The sequence below is a fragment of the Magallana gigas genome, chromosome 7, assembly GCF_963853765.1.
Source record: "Magallana gigas chromosome 7, xbMagGiga1.1, whole genome shotgun sequence".
NCBI lineage: Eukaryota > Metazoa > Mollusca > Bivalvia > Ostreida > Ostreidae > Magallana > Magallana gigas.
In genome coordinates, this window is record NC_088859.1 from 6,792,335 (window position 1) to 6,808,374 (window position 16,040).

A 16,040-nucleotide genomic window follows, 5' to 3' on the forward strand; every position below is an offset into this window, starting at 1 on the left:
AGATTTAAGATTTTAGTCCCCTATACTTCCTAATTACGTCATCAATTGGTTAGGCAATGAGTTTTACAAACTGATATTGCTATGACCAACAACTTTGCTTCTATAATGCAATACGAAATCTTAATCGTTTTTAGTTTATCTGTAATAGAGTTTACGAGTGTCTTGGCCCCTAATTTAAGGGGCCAGCCCCTTTTTCTTGAATCCAATCGAAAGATCTCACAAATTCTGACATTTTTTGTTCTTACATCTATTTAAAATTGTTTATCATTTTTGAGATTACAATGTTTGAATATTTTAGGGGCCAGCCCTCTAGATCCTTAATGGGGACATACATTGGTATTTTGATTGATGGAATCGATAAGAATCATCAATGCAAGCAATTTCTCTTCTACAATGCTTAACAAAATATGTCTCCTTCTCTAGATATATTGCATTTAAGTTTACGTACTTTGGCCCCTAAAAATCCCTAATTACGTAACAAATGGGCGTGGCAATAATTTTTCCTGACAGATATTGTGACGATCAACAACTTTACTTCTATAATGCATTACAAAATCTTAATCGTTTTTAAGTTATTTGTATTAGAGTTTACAGGTGTTTTGGCCCCTAAATAAAGGGGCCAGTCCCTTTTTCTTGATTTCATTCGAACGAACTTTTAAATATCTACTACTTTTGTTATATATGTCTTATCAAAATATTAACTAATAGAAAGATACAGATCAAAACGTTTGAAAAATTTGATGCAAAATTCGTACTTAATTTTCGAGCCTAGGCGAGCTCAATGGAATGGCCCCACTGCCGCCGAAAAACTACTTTGTGCACAACTACAATCTATGGTCTACCTATCCTGAAAATTTCATAATTATATCTCTGATAGTCTCTGAGTTTATGTCTGCACAAAATGGGTCGTAAAAACTTACAAAATCGGCCGTAAATCGGAACGAATCGAAGTGACGATTTCAAAATTTCAATAAACTTCTAGAATTATGATCACTGGCATTCATCTGTGTAAAAATGGTGGTAATCGGCCGAATAGTTTTCGAGATATCGCGTGCACATAATTTGTGGAAAAAAATAATAATAACTAGATACGATCTCGTTACGAGTAACGAGTAGGTCTTCCGTTCAATTTTTTAAACGATTCGATTAAAATATCAATGCAATTTCAGAATTCTCTCTCAACCACTTCCTTTTAGATAATGTATACGATTATCAATATCCTTTAAAATGCTTAACAAAGAGTTTTGCTTTTTAACATACAGCACATTAAAGATTTAAGATTTTAGTCCCCTAAAATCCCTAAATACGTCATCAATGGGTTTGGAAATGAGTTTTACAAACTGATATTGCTGCGATCAACAACTTTGTTTCTATAATGCATTACAAAATCTTGATCATTTTTAACGTATGAGTAATAGAGTTTAGGAGTCTATTGGCCCCTAATTTAATGGGCCAGCCCCTTTTTCTTGATTTTATACGAAAGGTCTCATAAATACTAACATTTTTTATTCTTACATCCATCTTAAATCGATGATCACTTTTGAGATACAAATGATTGAATATTTTAGGGGCCAGCCCTCTAGATCCTTAATGGGGACAGAAATTCGTGTTATGATAAGTAAAATCAATTTAAATCATTTAATCAAACATTTTCTCTTCTTTGATGTCTAACAAAATATGTATACTTCTCTAGTTATTTTTCGTCAAAGTTTAAGTACTTTGGCCCCTAAAAATCCCTAAATACGTAACGAATGGGCGTGGCAATGATTTTTTCAAATAGATATTAGTACGATCAACAACTTTGCTTCTATAATGCATTACAAAATCTTTATCGTTTTTAAGTTATTTGTAATAGAGTTAACGAGTGCCTTGGCCCCTAAATAAAGGGGCCAGCCCCTTTTTCTTGATTTCTTTGAAAAGGTCTTAAGAATACAAACAATTTTTGTTCTTACACCCATGTAAAATTGTTGATCATTTTTGAGATACAAATGATTGAATATTTTAGGGGCCAGCCCTCTAGATCCTTAATGGGGACAGAAATTCGTGTTTTGATAAGTGGAATTAATTTAAATCATTTATTCAAACATTTCTCTTCTATGAAGTCTAACAAAATATGTATACTTCTCTAGTTTTTTTTCGTAAAAATCCCTAATTACGTAAAAAATGGGCGTGGCAATGATTTTTTCTAATAGATATTGGTACGATCAACAACTTTGTTTCCATAATGCATTACAAAATCTTTATCGTTTTTAAGTTATTTGTAATAGAGTTTACGAGTGCCTAGGCCCCTTAAAAAGGGGGCCAGCCCCTTTTTCTTGATTTCGTTGGAAATAACTGTTGATTCTCTACCACTTTTGTTATATATATATCTTAACAAAATATCAACTGATAAAGAGATACAGATCAAAACGTTTGAAAATTTTGAATGAAAATTCGTACCCAATTTTTGTGCCTAGGCGAGCTCCATGAAATGGCGCCACTGGTGTAAAACAATATAATAGTGCACAACTTCAGACTATAGACTACCTCTCCTTACAATTTCGTATTCCTATCTTTAATAGTTTCTGAGATCAGTTCTGCACAAAATAGCCGTAAAAAGATAGAAAATCCGCCGTAACTCGGTACCGGAAGTGACGATTTCAAAATTTCAAAAAACATCTAGAATTATGACCTCTGGCAATCATCTGTGAAAAAATGGTCAAAATCAGCTGAATAGTTTGTGAGAAATCGCGTGCACAAAATTTGTGGAAAAAAATAATAAGAAGAAACAGTACGAAAACAATAAGGTCTTCCGTTGGAAACGGAAGACCTTAATAGTAAGAAGAAACAGTACGAAAACAATAAGGTCTTCCGTTGGAAACGGAAGACCTTAATAATAAGAAGAAACAGTACGAAAACAATGAGGTCTTCCGTTGGAAAGATGTTTGAAAGAATTGCATGTTAGCTTGAAAGCGACTGATAAAACAGCCAAATTTATAATTGTATTTCTTATATTAAGACAATTTTGTTTTTTCTAACCATGGAAAAAAAGAAAGGATATTCAAGCGCGCAGGGAAAGTGTAGGGAAATGTAGCTTCATCTAAAACATCTTGACAACCAATTTTAAAAAAGGATGAATTCTCAAAATCATAAAAGAAAATCCTATTCCGTTGGGGGAGGGGAAGGGGGAAGTTTTCATTGTAACTTCAATTCAATTTCAATTCAATTAAAATTCCTCATTTTCAATTTCATTTATTACATGCTTTGACAAAAGTGGAGGGGTGAGGGGGGGGGGGGGAGAAAACCATGAGATTTCCATTTTTCATATGAAAAGCTAAGAAAAGTGTCTGCTGCAAAAACAGTGGGCAGTGCGCCCCCCCCCCATCTCCCCTCCTCCCTCTCCCCTTCCGTTCGATGTTACGTGTCTGTGATGTGTACTTATAATGGCGCCACGGCTGAAATCTCAATCTGATGGTTTGAATAAACATATACAGTGACATAGATCCATGGGGAAGGGGTCAAATGAATTTTATTACATCTGTTTTGTAACAACTTCATTAAATTTACTTACGACCAAATGTTTTAGAATAATTCTATCGAATTAACATACACACTTGACTAGTAATTGAAGACACACGGGTGATTATTCTTTGTTTATGATGATAATCCAACACCAACTATTACTTACATTGTATCGTAATAGGCACTATGTAACAACTTCTTGCGATACCCCTCCCCTTTTTTTTACCGTTCAAATATGGCTACACACGTTCATGGTGAAGAGTTTTACTTTAAAAATCTTGATCAATGTTGCTTATTACATCTAATATATAAACACCAATTGTGAATGTAAATGTTGACACATAAATCATGCATTGATAATTTTTTTAATGAAAAACCTCATTATTGCTTGTATCCGTTGCCTGCATTGTTTCGGAAAAGGCAACTTTTAAACCTTAGATATGCCTGCCGTCATGACACTATGCAATAAATTGTATTATAATAGTTACAGGTATTATAGTGCGTGGATTTTTTTAAGTGCTAAAAAATTATAATTGTTGAAAATATTTGATATTGAAAGAATATGCCTATTGATTTTGATATTGAGTCGTCCAATGTCTGCATGCCAAACCCACCTTTTTGCCAAATATGGATTAAAAGTCTATAACAAAATCCATTGCTTGATCACACAGGATTACATGACATCAATCAACAAATTGCGTTCCTTAAAAAAAAACAAATAAAAAAAAACTTATTGTAATGACAAATTTTATTGTATGAACAAATTACAGTAATTAATAGACTATTTGTGTTCCTTGAAAAATTTGATACCATAATGATATACGTTTTGAACTTTAAAAAGTACCAATTAAAGCTCTAGTTTTTTTAATTTTAACTACAACTGCTAAACTAGCAAGATGCTACGACAAATCATAAGTTGTTTCTTATTTCCTCTCTTAAAAACCTGTACAAAGTTTGCATGCTTTCTGGATCCTGAGGCGTTGCGATATTGTTTTCTTCCATTATACATGCACACATGTCTTTGATTAATTATGAGCATGGCAAATGCGGTAGCATTTTTAATTCACTTTCGCAAATATTCAATTCGTTTTCGTTTATTTCAACGCCATAATCCATAGTATTAAATGCGCTGGGTATATGATGAAGAAGAAAGGGTCAACCACATTGCGAAACTCCCTGTCTATATCGCCTTGTTCTATGACGGTTCCAGATAGAACTGATGTCGTCTAATACATGAAATCATTTATACATGTACAGCTGGATTTTCAAAATGTTTTTTTATGCGCAATTTTGATCCATGAATAAATCTGCGTAATTATAACTAAAGACAATTTGTATTATCTGAAAGAAACAGTTTGTAAAAAAAAGTACATGTATGACTTTGAATTGAATTATATGGTGGCATAGTACTGCCATCACTTGTCAGATAATCATGTCGACTTGTCAGATCTTGATGTTGACGTGTCAGATAATTATGTTGACTTGTCAGATCTTTATGTCGACTTGTCACTTATTCACATGTTGAAAAAATTCAACACTAAAAACGTTCCCACGCCCAATATGTTCCATCAAGTTGACATATTTTCTGACAAGTCGACATAAGGCTCTGACAAGTCGACAAAATTATCTGACAAGTCGACATAATCATCTGACAAGTCGACATAATTATCTGACAGGTCGACATCTTTATTTGACAAGAAGACATAATATCTGACAAGTCAACATCATTATCTGTCAAGTCGACTTATAAATGAATGATAATATTCCTCATTTGTTTTTTCTGTCAAATAATTATGTTAACTTGTAAGATTATTATGTCGAATTGTCAGTAATTTTGTCGACTTGTCCGATGATTATGTCGACTTGTCAGATATTATGATGACAAGGTAATGACAGTTAGTGGCACTAACACGCTTTAACAACAAAATATTGAGTTTCTTGTCAATATGATAATTTTCTGAAAAGTCATCATAAAGATCTGACAAGTTGACATACATATCTGACAAGTCGACATAATCATTTGACAAGTCAGCATATTTTTCTGACAAGTGGTGGCAGACCCATGCAACCATGGAATTTTCACCTGTACTAGTTGAAGAAAACAAAAGCAAGTTATGTCTTGGTCTAAATAATCTGCATTATGAAAGCCACTTTCTGCAAGTCCTTGGAAAACATTCACCCAGAATTGAATTCCCTGACGGCGGATCATACCCCACAAACTTTCTATTCTTTGGTTGTTTATGCTTTTTCCGTACAAAAAGCTTCGTTCTCCGGCATGCTCGTCTTGATGGTGTCGTCTGAGGAACTTTTCAATTGCTTCAACATAAACGTTCTTGGTACCCATATCAGCTCTTGAACGTCTTGGACACACTTCATATCTTTTTATGCTTTCTATATAATAATGAGCAATAATTTTTGGAATTTTATTGGAAACACTTGCCTTTAACCAAATAATTTGGCGTGAGAATCCATCAATACAGCCATGTGTCTTTATTCCGTATCTAGGAAGTTTATCATAACCATCGATATGCCAGACGGTGTTTGGGCCTTTAATGGAATAAATTCGTCTTCTGAGTCGCATCTTTCTTCTTAACTCGATACCTTCCGGATCAATAGTATGCAGCAAAACACGAACGGTCTCTTGGTCAACAACGAGTTCAGTTTCAAGACACTTTAAATGCATCCAGCGGTATCCGTGCATTTGGCCATGCATTCCACACTGTTCGAGCACAAACAACGCTACATGTAATATATCAGTCTTATATTTCCGGCGATGAAGTCCTATTTTCTTAGTAATATGTTTAAGGAGCGGATACTCAAGACATACCCATGCAATTCGTCCACACATTTAATGATGTCACTGTATTTAAGACCTAACTTAAAATATTCACTTATTAAAAAATCACGGTCCATATTCCTTCGATCAAATCACCGCAATGATTAAAAACTCTCAAATGTATGTGTATATTAAATGCAAACTGTACAGATTGAGTTTTACACTTAAATGTGACTTCTACATTTTAAAGTGTGAATTTTACAGATTAAAGTGTAAATTTTATAGATTAAAGTGTGATTTTTACAGATTAAAGTGTGAATTTTACAGATTAAAGTGTAAAATTTACAGATTAAAGTGTGAATTTTACAGATTAAGTGTAAAATTTAGAGATTTAAGTGTAAATTTTACAAATTATACTGTGAATTTTACAGATTAAAGTGTAAAATTTACACTTTAAGGTAACTCCGTACCTATAAAATCATGGGTTCAAAGTTAAAAACTTAACTTTTTTTTAAAGTTATTTGACTTGAATTTCATAAAAAAATAAATAAAATTTATATGTATCCATACTATTTAAGATGTAAGGTAATAAAAACCAAAGGCTGAAAAAAAATCTGAAAATCACACTTTTTTGTTTTAAAATTAAATATAAGTGGATGGATACTTGTTTGTCTATTTTAATTTTATTGCTTACTATGCCAGAAAACTAAAATTAATTTTAAAAAAAAGAAAAAAAATTGTTTACATTAGAAAAATTATAGCATTTAGATATATCACTTAGAGAAAAGTAGAAAAGAGTTATTTCCCTTTGTCATTATTGAATTATGTCGAATATGAGGATGAAAAACGGTTATTAAATATCTCCAAGTAAACAATGATTTGAGTTTTTGATGTGCACCTATGATAACATAGAAATTACAAATCTACTTGCAAGAATTTTAATGAATTCATGGTTTATGTAAAATGTATGACGTCACAGGAGGGTGGATTTACTTTAAAGTGTAAAATTTACAGATTAAAGTGTAAAATTTACAGATAAAAGTGTGAATTTTACACTTTAAAGTGTGAATTTAACAGATTAAAGTGTAAAATTTACAGATAAAAGTGTGAATTGTACACTTTAGAGTGTGTTGTTACAGATTGTTACAGATTAAAGTGTAAATTTTACAGATTAAAGTGTGAATTTTACAGATTAAAGTGTAAAATTTACAGATTAAAGTGTAAATTTTACAGATTACAGTGTGAAATTTACAGATTAAAGTGTAAAATTTACAGATTAAAGAGTAAATTTTACAGATTACAGTGTGAATTTTACAAATTAAAGTGTAAAATTTACAGATTAAAGTGTGAATTTTACACTTTAAAGTGTGAATTTTACAGATTAAAGTGTAAATTTTACAGATTAAAGTGTAAATTTTACAGATTACAGTGTGAAATTTACAGATTAAAGTGTAAAATTTACAGATGAAAGTGTGAATTTTACACTTTAAAGTGTGAATTTTACAAATTAAAGTGTAAATTTTACAGACTAATGTGTGAATTTTACAGATTAAAGTGTTAAATTTGCAGATTAAAGTGTAAAATTTACAGATTAAAGTGGGAAAATTTACAGATTAAAGTGTAAAATTTACACTTTAAAGTTGGAAAATTTACACTTTAAAGTCTAAAATTTACACATTAAAGTTTAGAGTATAAAGAAATGTGAAGTGTGTATGTGGAACTAATACGCTTCCGTAAAAAATAGATCTGCTAACAATGGGACACAATTGTTATCCATGGGAATTCCAACAGATTGTTGGAAGACTTGATTTCCAAAAACTACGTAGAAATTTATCATAAACTCAAGTTTCTTTTTAATGTCAACTTCTTAGTACTTGTATGTGCAATCAGAATGGTGTGTCAAATAACAAAATCATTTTTTTAGATTTCCAATGACAAGTTAACCATTTTTATTGAAGAAACAACTGTTGATGATATCAAGAAGCCTAGATTTTAAAATTTGTCAAGGGGAATGGATTTATAAAGCGTTGAAAAATCGTATGTTTTGATGCTATTGATTTTTGTAAGATTTTGTGACCTCAAAGTCTTTAATAATTCTATAGAGTTTTTTTAATATCCACATCTGATTCACACCACTTCTGCAGTATATTATTGTGCAGTTCTCTTGACGTTTCTCCTTCACTACTATAAGAATTTAAGTAAGGAGGAAAGAAAGAGGTTTCGTAGAACATTTACTGAAACCTACGAGAGCCGAGAAGGATCATTCGAGATTCGAGATTCAAAATACGAGATTCGAAATACGAGATTCGAGATTCGAAATTCGAGATTCAATATCTAAATTAACCAATCAAATAATGGATCTGAAACCTGTATCCTAGCAACATCAAACTGTTCTAAATAAAGATCATTCGTACATGCTCTTTCCTACAAATAAATGCTATGTTCACTTCTCCCTACCTAACTTAATGATTATTTGTACATGTGTATTTACTTTTACACAGAATATCTAAGTAGACTAGTAATAATGCAGTGTGCTTCGCGGATCTAAGTGATTTTGTTTGCCCTGGTGCAATTCCACCTAATGCGTTTGAACCCTGGGGTATATCACCACCAGTAATAGTTTAAAACCCGGGTTTATTCACCCCTTTTGTGTAAAAATGCGGTTATGGTAGAGAACTTCATAAGCGTAGCTAATTTTTTCTGTAGGGGGTCCTAGGCCAATTTTAAAAAGATACACTATGTAAATTTAATAAGCTCCAATTTTCCCGAGGAGGGGGTCCAGATCCCCTGACCCCCTCCTTTCTAGATCCCCGCATGAAGATTAGTACATGTATCTAAATAATCCAAATATAAATAATCTGTCCTGTTTCACTAATAAATATAAGCATAATGATTACTTATCGTTTTTATGTATGCATACAGTGATACACTAGTACTATGATTATAAACAAATCATTGAGATATTATCACATCATACGGAATTATTAATAAATACAATTGTTTTTCCTTCTCCTCAGTAAACAACTTACTATGAGTCTTACTTTTGGAATTGTTTTCAATATAGAAGGATACCTACTCTCTACAATTAAAGGTAGGGATGATAGGGTGCCAATTTGTTCACATTGCCGATTTCTTGTGCAGAGAACAGTAAAACTTTTTAAAAATTTGATTGTGCATGAATATTTCAAAATTAATTGTTGTACATGTTTTTTGTTATAATTCATTCATTGATATATCAACAAGAAAGAATAAAAGCATATGTTTCACAGCCAAGTTAAGTTTCTCTGTAGTTTCCTACCCCCCTACCCCTCCCCGCACCAAAATTGATAATAATTACATATAAGTCATACAAATGTTTACTTTTTTTGTAAGTAAATCTCTAAAGATGTAAATAAGCACTGCCAACAAAGATGTATTTATTTTAAATATACTACTACATTACACTTAGCCAGATAAAATGTAGTCAGGATGAAGCTACACGGAGTGAGTGATGCAAATTTACCAATTTGTCGCCATACAGACAGAACCCAAATAAAGAAACTGTGAGTGGTGTGTGGAATGCATAAAAGATGGCGGCAAATTATCTCAAATAATCAGTGCAAAAACCCACAAATAGGCTGTTATTTGTTACATATCCTTATCATTATCATTGATAAAAAATGTTATCGTCCCATAACATAGCCGATTAAGTTAATGTGTACATATGGTCAACGTACATGTAATTCTAATATACAAGAAGGCGGACGTATCAGGCGGGGATCTAGAAAATTAAATTTCAAAAATGATCGGTTGAATTACATTAAATGCTTTGAAATTTTTTTAAAACTATCGCACGGGTCAAAATGCATGATAGAAGCTATGTACAGTGTAATTGGAAACTTTCATTTTATATCAATATGTAGTATTACCTATTATAACAAATGATAGTATAGCACAACTGCCACAAGCAATACATGTCCTTTACCGGTGTTGTATAGCAGTTTTTCCCCCATAGTAGCTTCTCCCCCCGGAAGACCTACTATATAGTAGCCTTTCCCCCTGGGGGGAAAAGCTACTATATAGTAGCTTTTCCCCCATAGTAGGGTTTCTCCCTCACGTTTTTGGTTCAGATTTTATAAAAAATATTGATGGAAATCCAGTAAGGATTAAAATTAATGTTTATACACTTCCAGGTTGCATACATGTACAACTGCATTCATCTATAAAGGCTAAGTTTCGTTTTGCCAATTTATTATTTTTATACACTATGCTGAAAATTGAACATGTGTGTAATGGAATTACACATAAAACTTAATTTAGGTAATTAATTGAAAAAAAAATACTTGGTTTTACAAGTTATACACTTATATGCAGAATTCTGGGTTCTGAAATTGTACTAAGCGAGAATGTTTTAAGAATTTTTTGATAAATCTATCAGACTGTCTGTCTGTTTTTGAAAATTTCATCCAGGCTAAACCTCTGTTTTAAAGAGATTTTGTTTCCAATGTTTCAGAGCCCGATTTTTAAAATCCTATTATAATGATTATAGTGCATATTCTTAAGGGTCCAATGTCTCATAAACTAGAGATGACCATATCACCATATTTTCATAGTGGCAGTGGTTTACCACTTGTAGATGACTCTGAAAATTTCAGCCCTCAGGGTAGGGGCCATTGATGTTTCAGGGCTCGATGTTTAAAACCCCATTATAATGATTGAATAGTGTTCTATAAGTAGGGATCCGAATCTCATATTCTAGAGATGACCACTTAACCATATTTTCACAGTGATAGTGTTATACCACTAGTAGATGACACTGAAAATTTTAGCCCCCATGCAGGGTAGGGGCCTTTGTTGTTTTCGAGCCCGATGTTTGAAATCCAATTATAAAGAAAATGTATTTTTTAAGGGCCCCATATCTCAAAAACTAAAGATGGCCACATGAACATATTTATACGGTCATTTAAACGTAAAAACATCATTTAAAAATACACAATCGCTCATATATTTCCTTATCAAAATGATTGAAAATAACGATTCTGCTTTTCTTTTTTAAGAACTATATATAATATGATTTAAATTTGGCCCCCATAATTCGCAATTTTTTAAAGTGTTTCGGGTACAGTAAAATGTTATATTATTTTTTAGAAGAGTTGATTTAAAATATATTTTTTACCTATTCATTTGGTTTATTTGCACTCACTTGCAGTATATGACGTCAGAAGTAACGCTATTACTACAATTCAATCAAAATCGGTCAAAAATTGACATTTTTCTTATCCGTTTACGAATGGGGAATATAGAGCGCATGCTTGAACAAAGATATTTTTTTGTTACTTATTAGTCTTGGTTATATATATCTCTGATTAAAATATTTTGTTTGTTCAAGCACGCGCTCTATGTTTTCTGAAAGAAAAACTGCTTGAAAACAAGCTGTTTATGCTAAAATTGCAAAAATGGCGGGAAAAGGTTGTCTTTACGATGTCATATTTCTTAAATGTGAGCACTAGAATCAAAATGAACATAATGTATAAACATTACATATATATCTGTACAAAGAAAAAAAGAATTGAAGTAAAACGATGATGTTCATTTTAGGGGGCCATCTAAGGCGCCCATATCATATATAGTCCAAAGTTTACGAACAAATTATGTTAAAAAGGTACGCAGGTAAATTCATTATTCTTCAAAACATTTAATCAATTCATAAGATGACTAATGATATAATAAATAACTAGATAAATAAATCAATAAACTTTTATTCATAAAAGGAGCAACCGAAAATAAAAAATGAATAACCAACCTAAGCGCATACATGTATACGACTTTTTTAACTTGTTAGTTGATAAGTCAGCTCATCACCTCATCACAATAGATGTTATTGGGGTTTTTTTTTGGGGGGGGGGGGGTCGTTTTTTTTTTAATTACCCTTGTTTCATTGTTCGAAGAAATAATATGGTACACAAGTAAATCTTTATTGCAAAAATATGAAACAAATAGTAATATACGATTTTTAGGTAAGTGAATCGTATATCTTGATTTATATGGCATCGTTTTCAAAATTGTATATTTATAAATCACGTTGCAAACTTAAAAGTGGAAAATTAGCAAATACTGAGTGTAAATATATACATAAGGTTAGTTCAGGCTCCATTTCACATTTTCCAAAGTAACCAGCAAAGGTACCGACATTGTTCTGGTTGTGAAGACATTTCCTTTTTTGAAACAAAGTGTTTACATCATAGAATCTCGCGTTTCGTAAAAAATGTGCTAAAAATATGAATATGCGTAACTTTAAAACAAAATTGAAAACACTAACTTTTCACATGCTTTTAATATATAATCAATTAAAATACCCCTTACCCATGATTTAGAACACCATCAATCAAAATAAAACTAAAGCATTTCAGTTCTCATCATTTCATTGCACCCTGTTTGATATTTAGAAGAAGAAATATATAATTGTTTTTAATTCGAGCGGTATTAATTTAAAATTGATAGCCTTTTGGACGAAGGGAGTAATACATTTTCACTTTTTATTCCCTTCCTCTACAAACTAAAGTTAAGATTGTACAGTTAGTTCCCTCAGAGAAGCTTATACAGAGATGGTAATACATTGGAAAATTAAAGTTCCAAACCAGCGTATTTTTACTCAAATGTGTTCTCACGTGTTCTTAACGTCGAAGTCGAAACTGTAGATAAGCATCAATTAGATGAAAAAGATTCGAGGTATTCCGAAATCCGTGTAAAAGGTGTTCCAAAAAGGTGTAAAACAGGTGAAATAAACGATGATGACACATGAATGTTATGGAGGCGCGTGCCTTAGTTCATATTTGGGGTTAAAACACCATGAAATACTATTTTATTCTATGTATTAATAAATGCCATAATTATCCTTTTCTATGAAAAATTAATATCATATCAATTATTGCAAATTATTACCACGAATGGTCCACCATATAAATGGCCGGAATGTAAAAAAAGGGGGAAAATCCACTATATAGTAGGTTTTCCGTGGGGGTAATCTGGCTATAAAAAGGGTGAAAAGCCCACTATATAGTCAGCTTTCCCTGGGGGTAAAACTGCTATATAGCCATTTTTCCGGGGGGAAGAACTGCTATATAGCCATTTTTCCGGGGGGAAAGATGGCTAGGGGGAAAATGCACTATATAACACCGGCACCACCTCCCTCCCCATAAAAAAATGAAACAATTGTCGTTTTATTTGCTAAAATGTGTGTGGTTCAAGATTTTTCTAAAGGACATACCCGATTAGAATTGAAAAAGAGTCGTACGTTTAAAACTAATTTTGTCAACATTTTTAGATTTATTTGGTTATATTTTGGTCCATTTGGGTTAATAGATGCACCAGCGCAGCTCTAATTTATATATAATCAGGCCATAAATTCAAAATATTTTCAAAAATTAATAGCTTTAAATCCAGTGGATGAAAAAAAGGAAAGCAAGTCGAACTCGATGAGTGCTAATACCTGTGTTGAATGAATGGTACAGTAGGATATGCGCAAAAAAGTCCCGTCTACTCTTTCCTATCCTATATTTATTGGAATATTAAATCCGATTATAAAAGTCAAATTAAAAATCAAGTACGGATATGGACCTGTTTATCAAAAGTAAAACTACTCATAATTTATCTACAGTGCATCGTTATGGAGCTACACAGAAAGTTTTATATTAATTTGCCGAGCCAAATAAAAACAACCTGGAAAACGAAGAGAAAACAATGTGGCGACAGAATAACTGGCAAACTTATTAGGACTATATAGCCCCCCCCCCCCCTCTTGAAATGTATATACTGAAAACAGATTATTGGAGTACAACATCCGCACACAATTTAAAGAACATTTCATGGTTTTTTTTTTTATCATTTTCGCTAGCTAATGTAAGACATCACAAATACCCCAAACCCCCTCACGGAAAAGGAAATGCTAGGTGATGAGAGAGAGAGAGAGAGAGAGAGAGAGAGAGAGAGAGAGAGAGAGAGAGAGAGAGAGTCGATGTAAAATTAAAGCTTGCTAGTTGGTCTGCCCTACCCTAGCTACCTCCTCTCTTTTCTCCTTTTAGAGGCTTGATTATTGTCTATATATGCTTGTAACAAATCAATTTAATTTCAAATTCTAAATCAAAACTGAATTTGACACTACAAAACTCTCTGTCTGTCTGTGTCTGTCTGTGTCTGTCTGTGTCTGTCTCTCTCTCTCTCTCTCTCTCTCTCTCTCTCTCTCTCTCTCTCTCTCTCTCTCTCTCTCATCGACAATGGCACTGATACCCTACAATACACTATTCCTATCTGGATTGTTGTCGTTGAGGTTGTAAATCATTATATCTTCTATGGTTTAAAACTTTATGATAACCTATAATTTGACATGTCGATTATTTCATTGAATTTTGTTTCATAGCTAAAACCACACTCAGTTTTTAGCTCACCTGAGCTGAAAGCTCAAGTGAGCTTTTCTGATCACCTTTTGTCCGTCGTCCGTCTGTCCGTCTGTCCGTCCGTCCGTCCGTCCGTCTGTCCGTCCGTCTGTAAACTTTTTACATTTTGAACTTCTTCTCTAAAACCACTTCACCAATTTCAACCAAATTTGGCACAAAGCATCCTTATGGGAGGGCGAATATAAATTGCAGAAATAAAAGTCCGATCTATATTCAAAGCGGAGAAAACCTTGAAACCGTAGAAAAAGGGGGGTGCATTTTTAAAAATCTTCTTCTCAAGAACTACTGATTCCAATTCATCGTAGTTTAGCATAAATTATCCTAATGGGAAGGAAAATATAAATTGCAAAAATTAAGGTCTAATTCTGTTTCAAATCTGAGTTATTACGAAAATAATAATAAAGGAAAGGCGTGTTTTAATCAGTTTAATAGCTTTGGGTTCGGCATCCGATAGGTTCGGTATCCGGTAAAATGGGTAGACAAGACTTGGTTGGCCTGGGCATAACAAAAGATTGGCAGTTATTGATCTGCCAATCTCATTAAAATTTCAAGATATTTGATGGACCAGTATATTTGTATTTGCTGTAAATATTGCTGCAAAATAATGCGTATTTGGAATTGACGATTGCCGATCTGCCCCGGCTTTTATTTTGCCACGGCCTGGGTTTGCATACCCATTTTACCAAGACTCGTATTCCATACTTCTAAAACGAGGTTCTTTGTTTAAAGCAGCCATGACATTATACGAAAAAGGGTCGATCTGACTATGATGAATTTGCTTGTTCGCGAATGAAGGGAAATTTTTGAAACATGCAAAATATATTGGTGCCGATTTTGTGAAGTAAATTAAGGCTAAATATTTCAATGCGTTGACAGTTTTCACACATGACGTTGGTGTTAGCTTGTTCTGATTTTCGTTTCGTTTTCATTATTTATGTTTTGTAACCTGGAAACCATCGTCTGTATTTCGTGATTTTTACGTATCAAATCAAACAGAGACTTTGGTAAATCAAACAGTTTACTGTTTACCTGCGCAAATTAAGCAAAATCTGATGTATCAAAAAAGTACTGAAATACAATTCATTCTATCGGTAATTAGGCATTATCTTATCTTTTGCGTAATGGTAGATTACTGCAATAGGTTTTGTTGAGATGCTTGGCATTTTGTGGAGTTTATTCAGTTTAAATAGAGTTTGATATCGCTGAGGGAAATATGTAGGAATAAACATGTATATATATGATTCATTTCGAAAAAATAAATTGTGTTCTTTACATGTATTTGTAAAAGTGCATGTTTCTTGTGTTTAATTGTTTACAATTTCTATTTACTA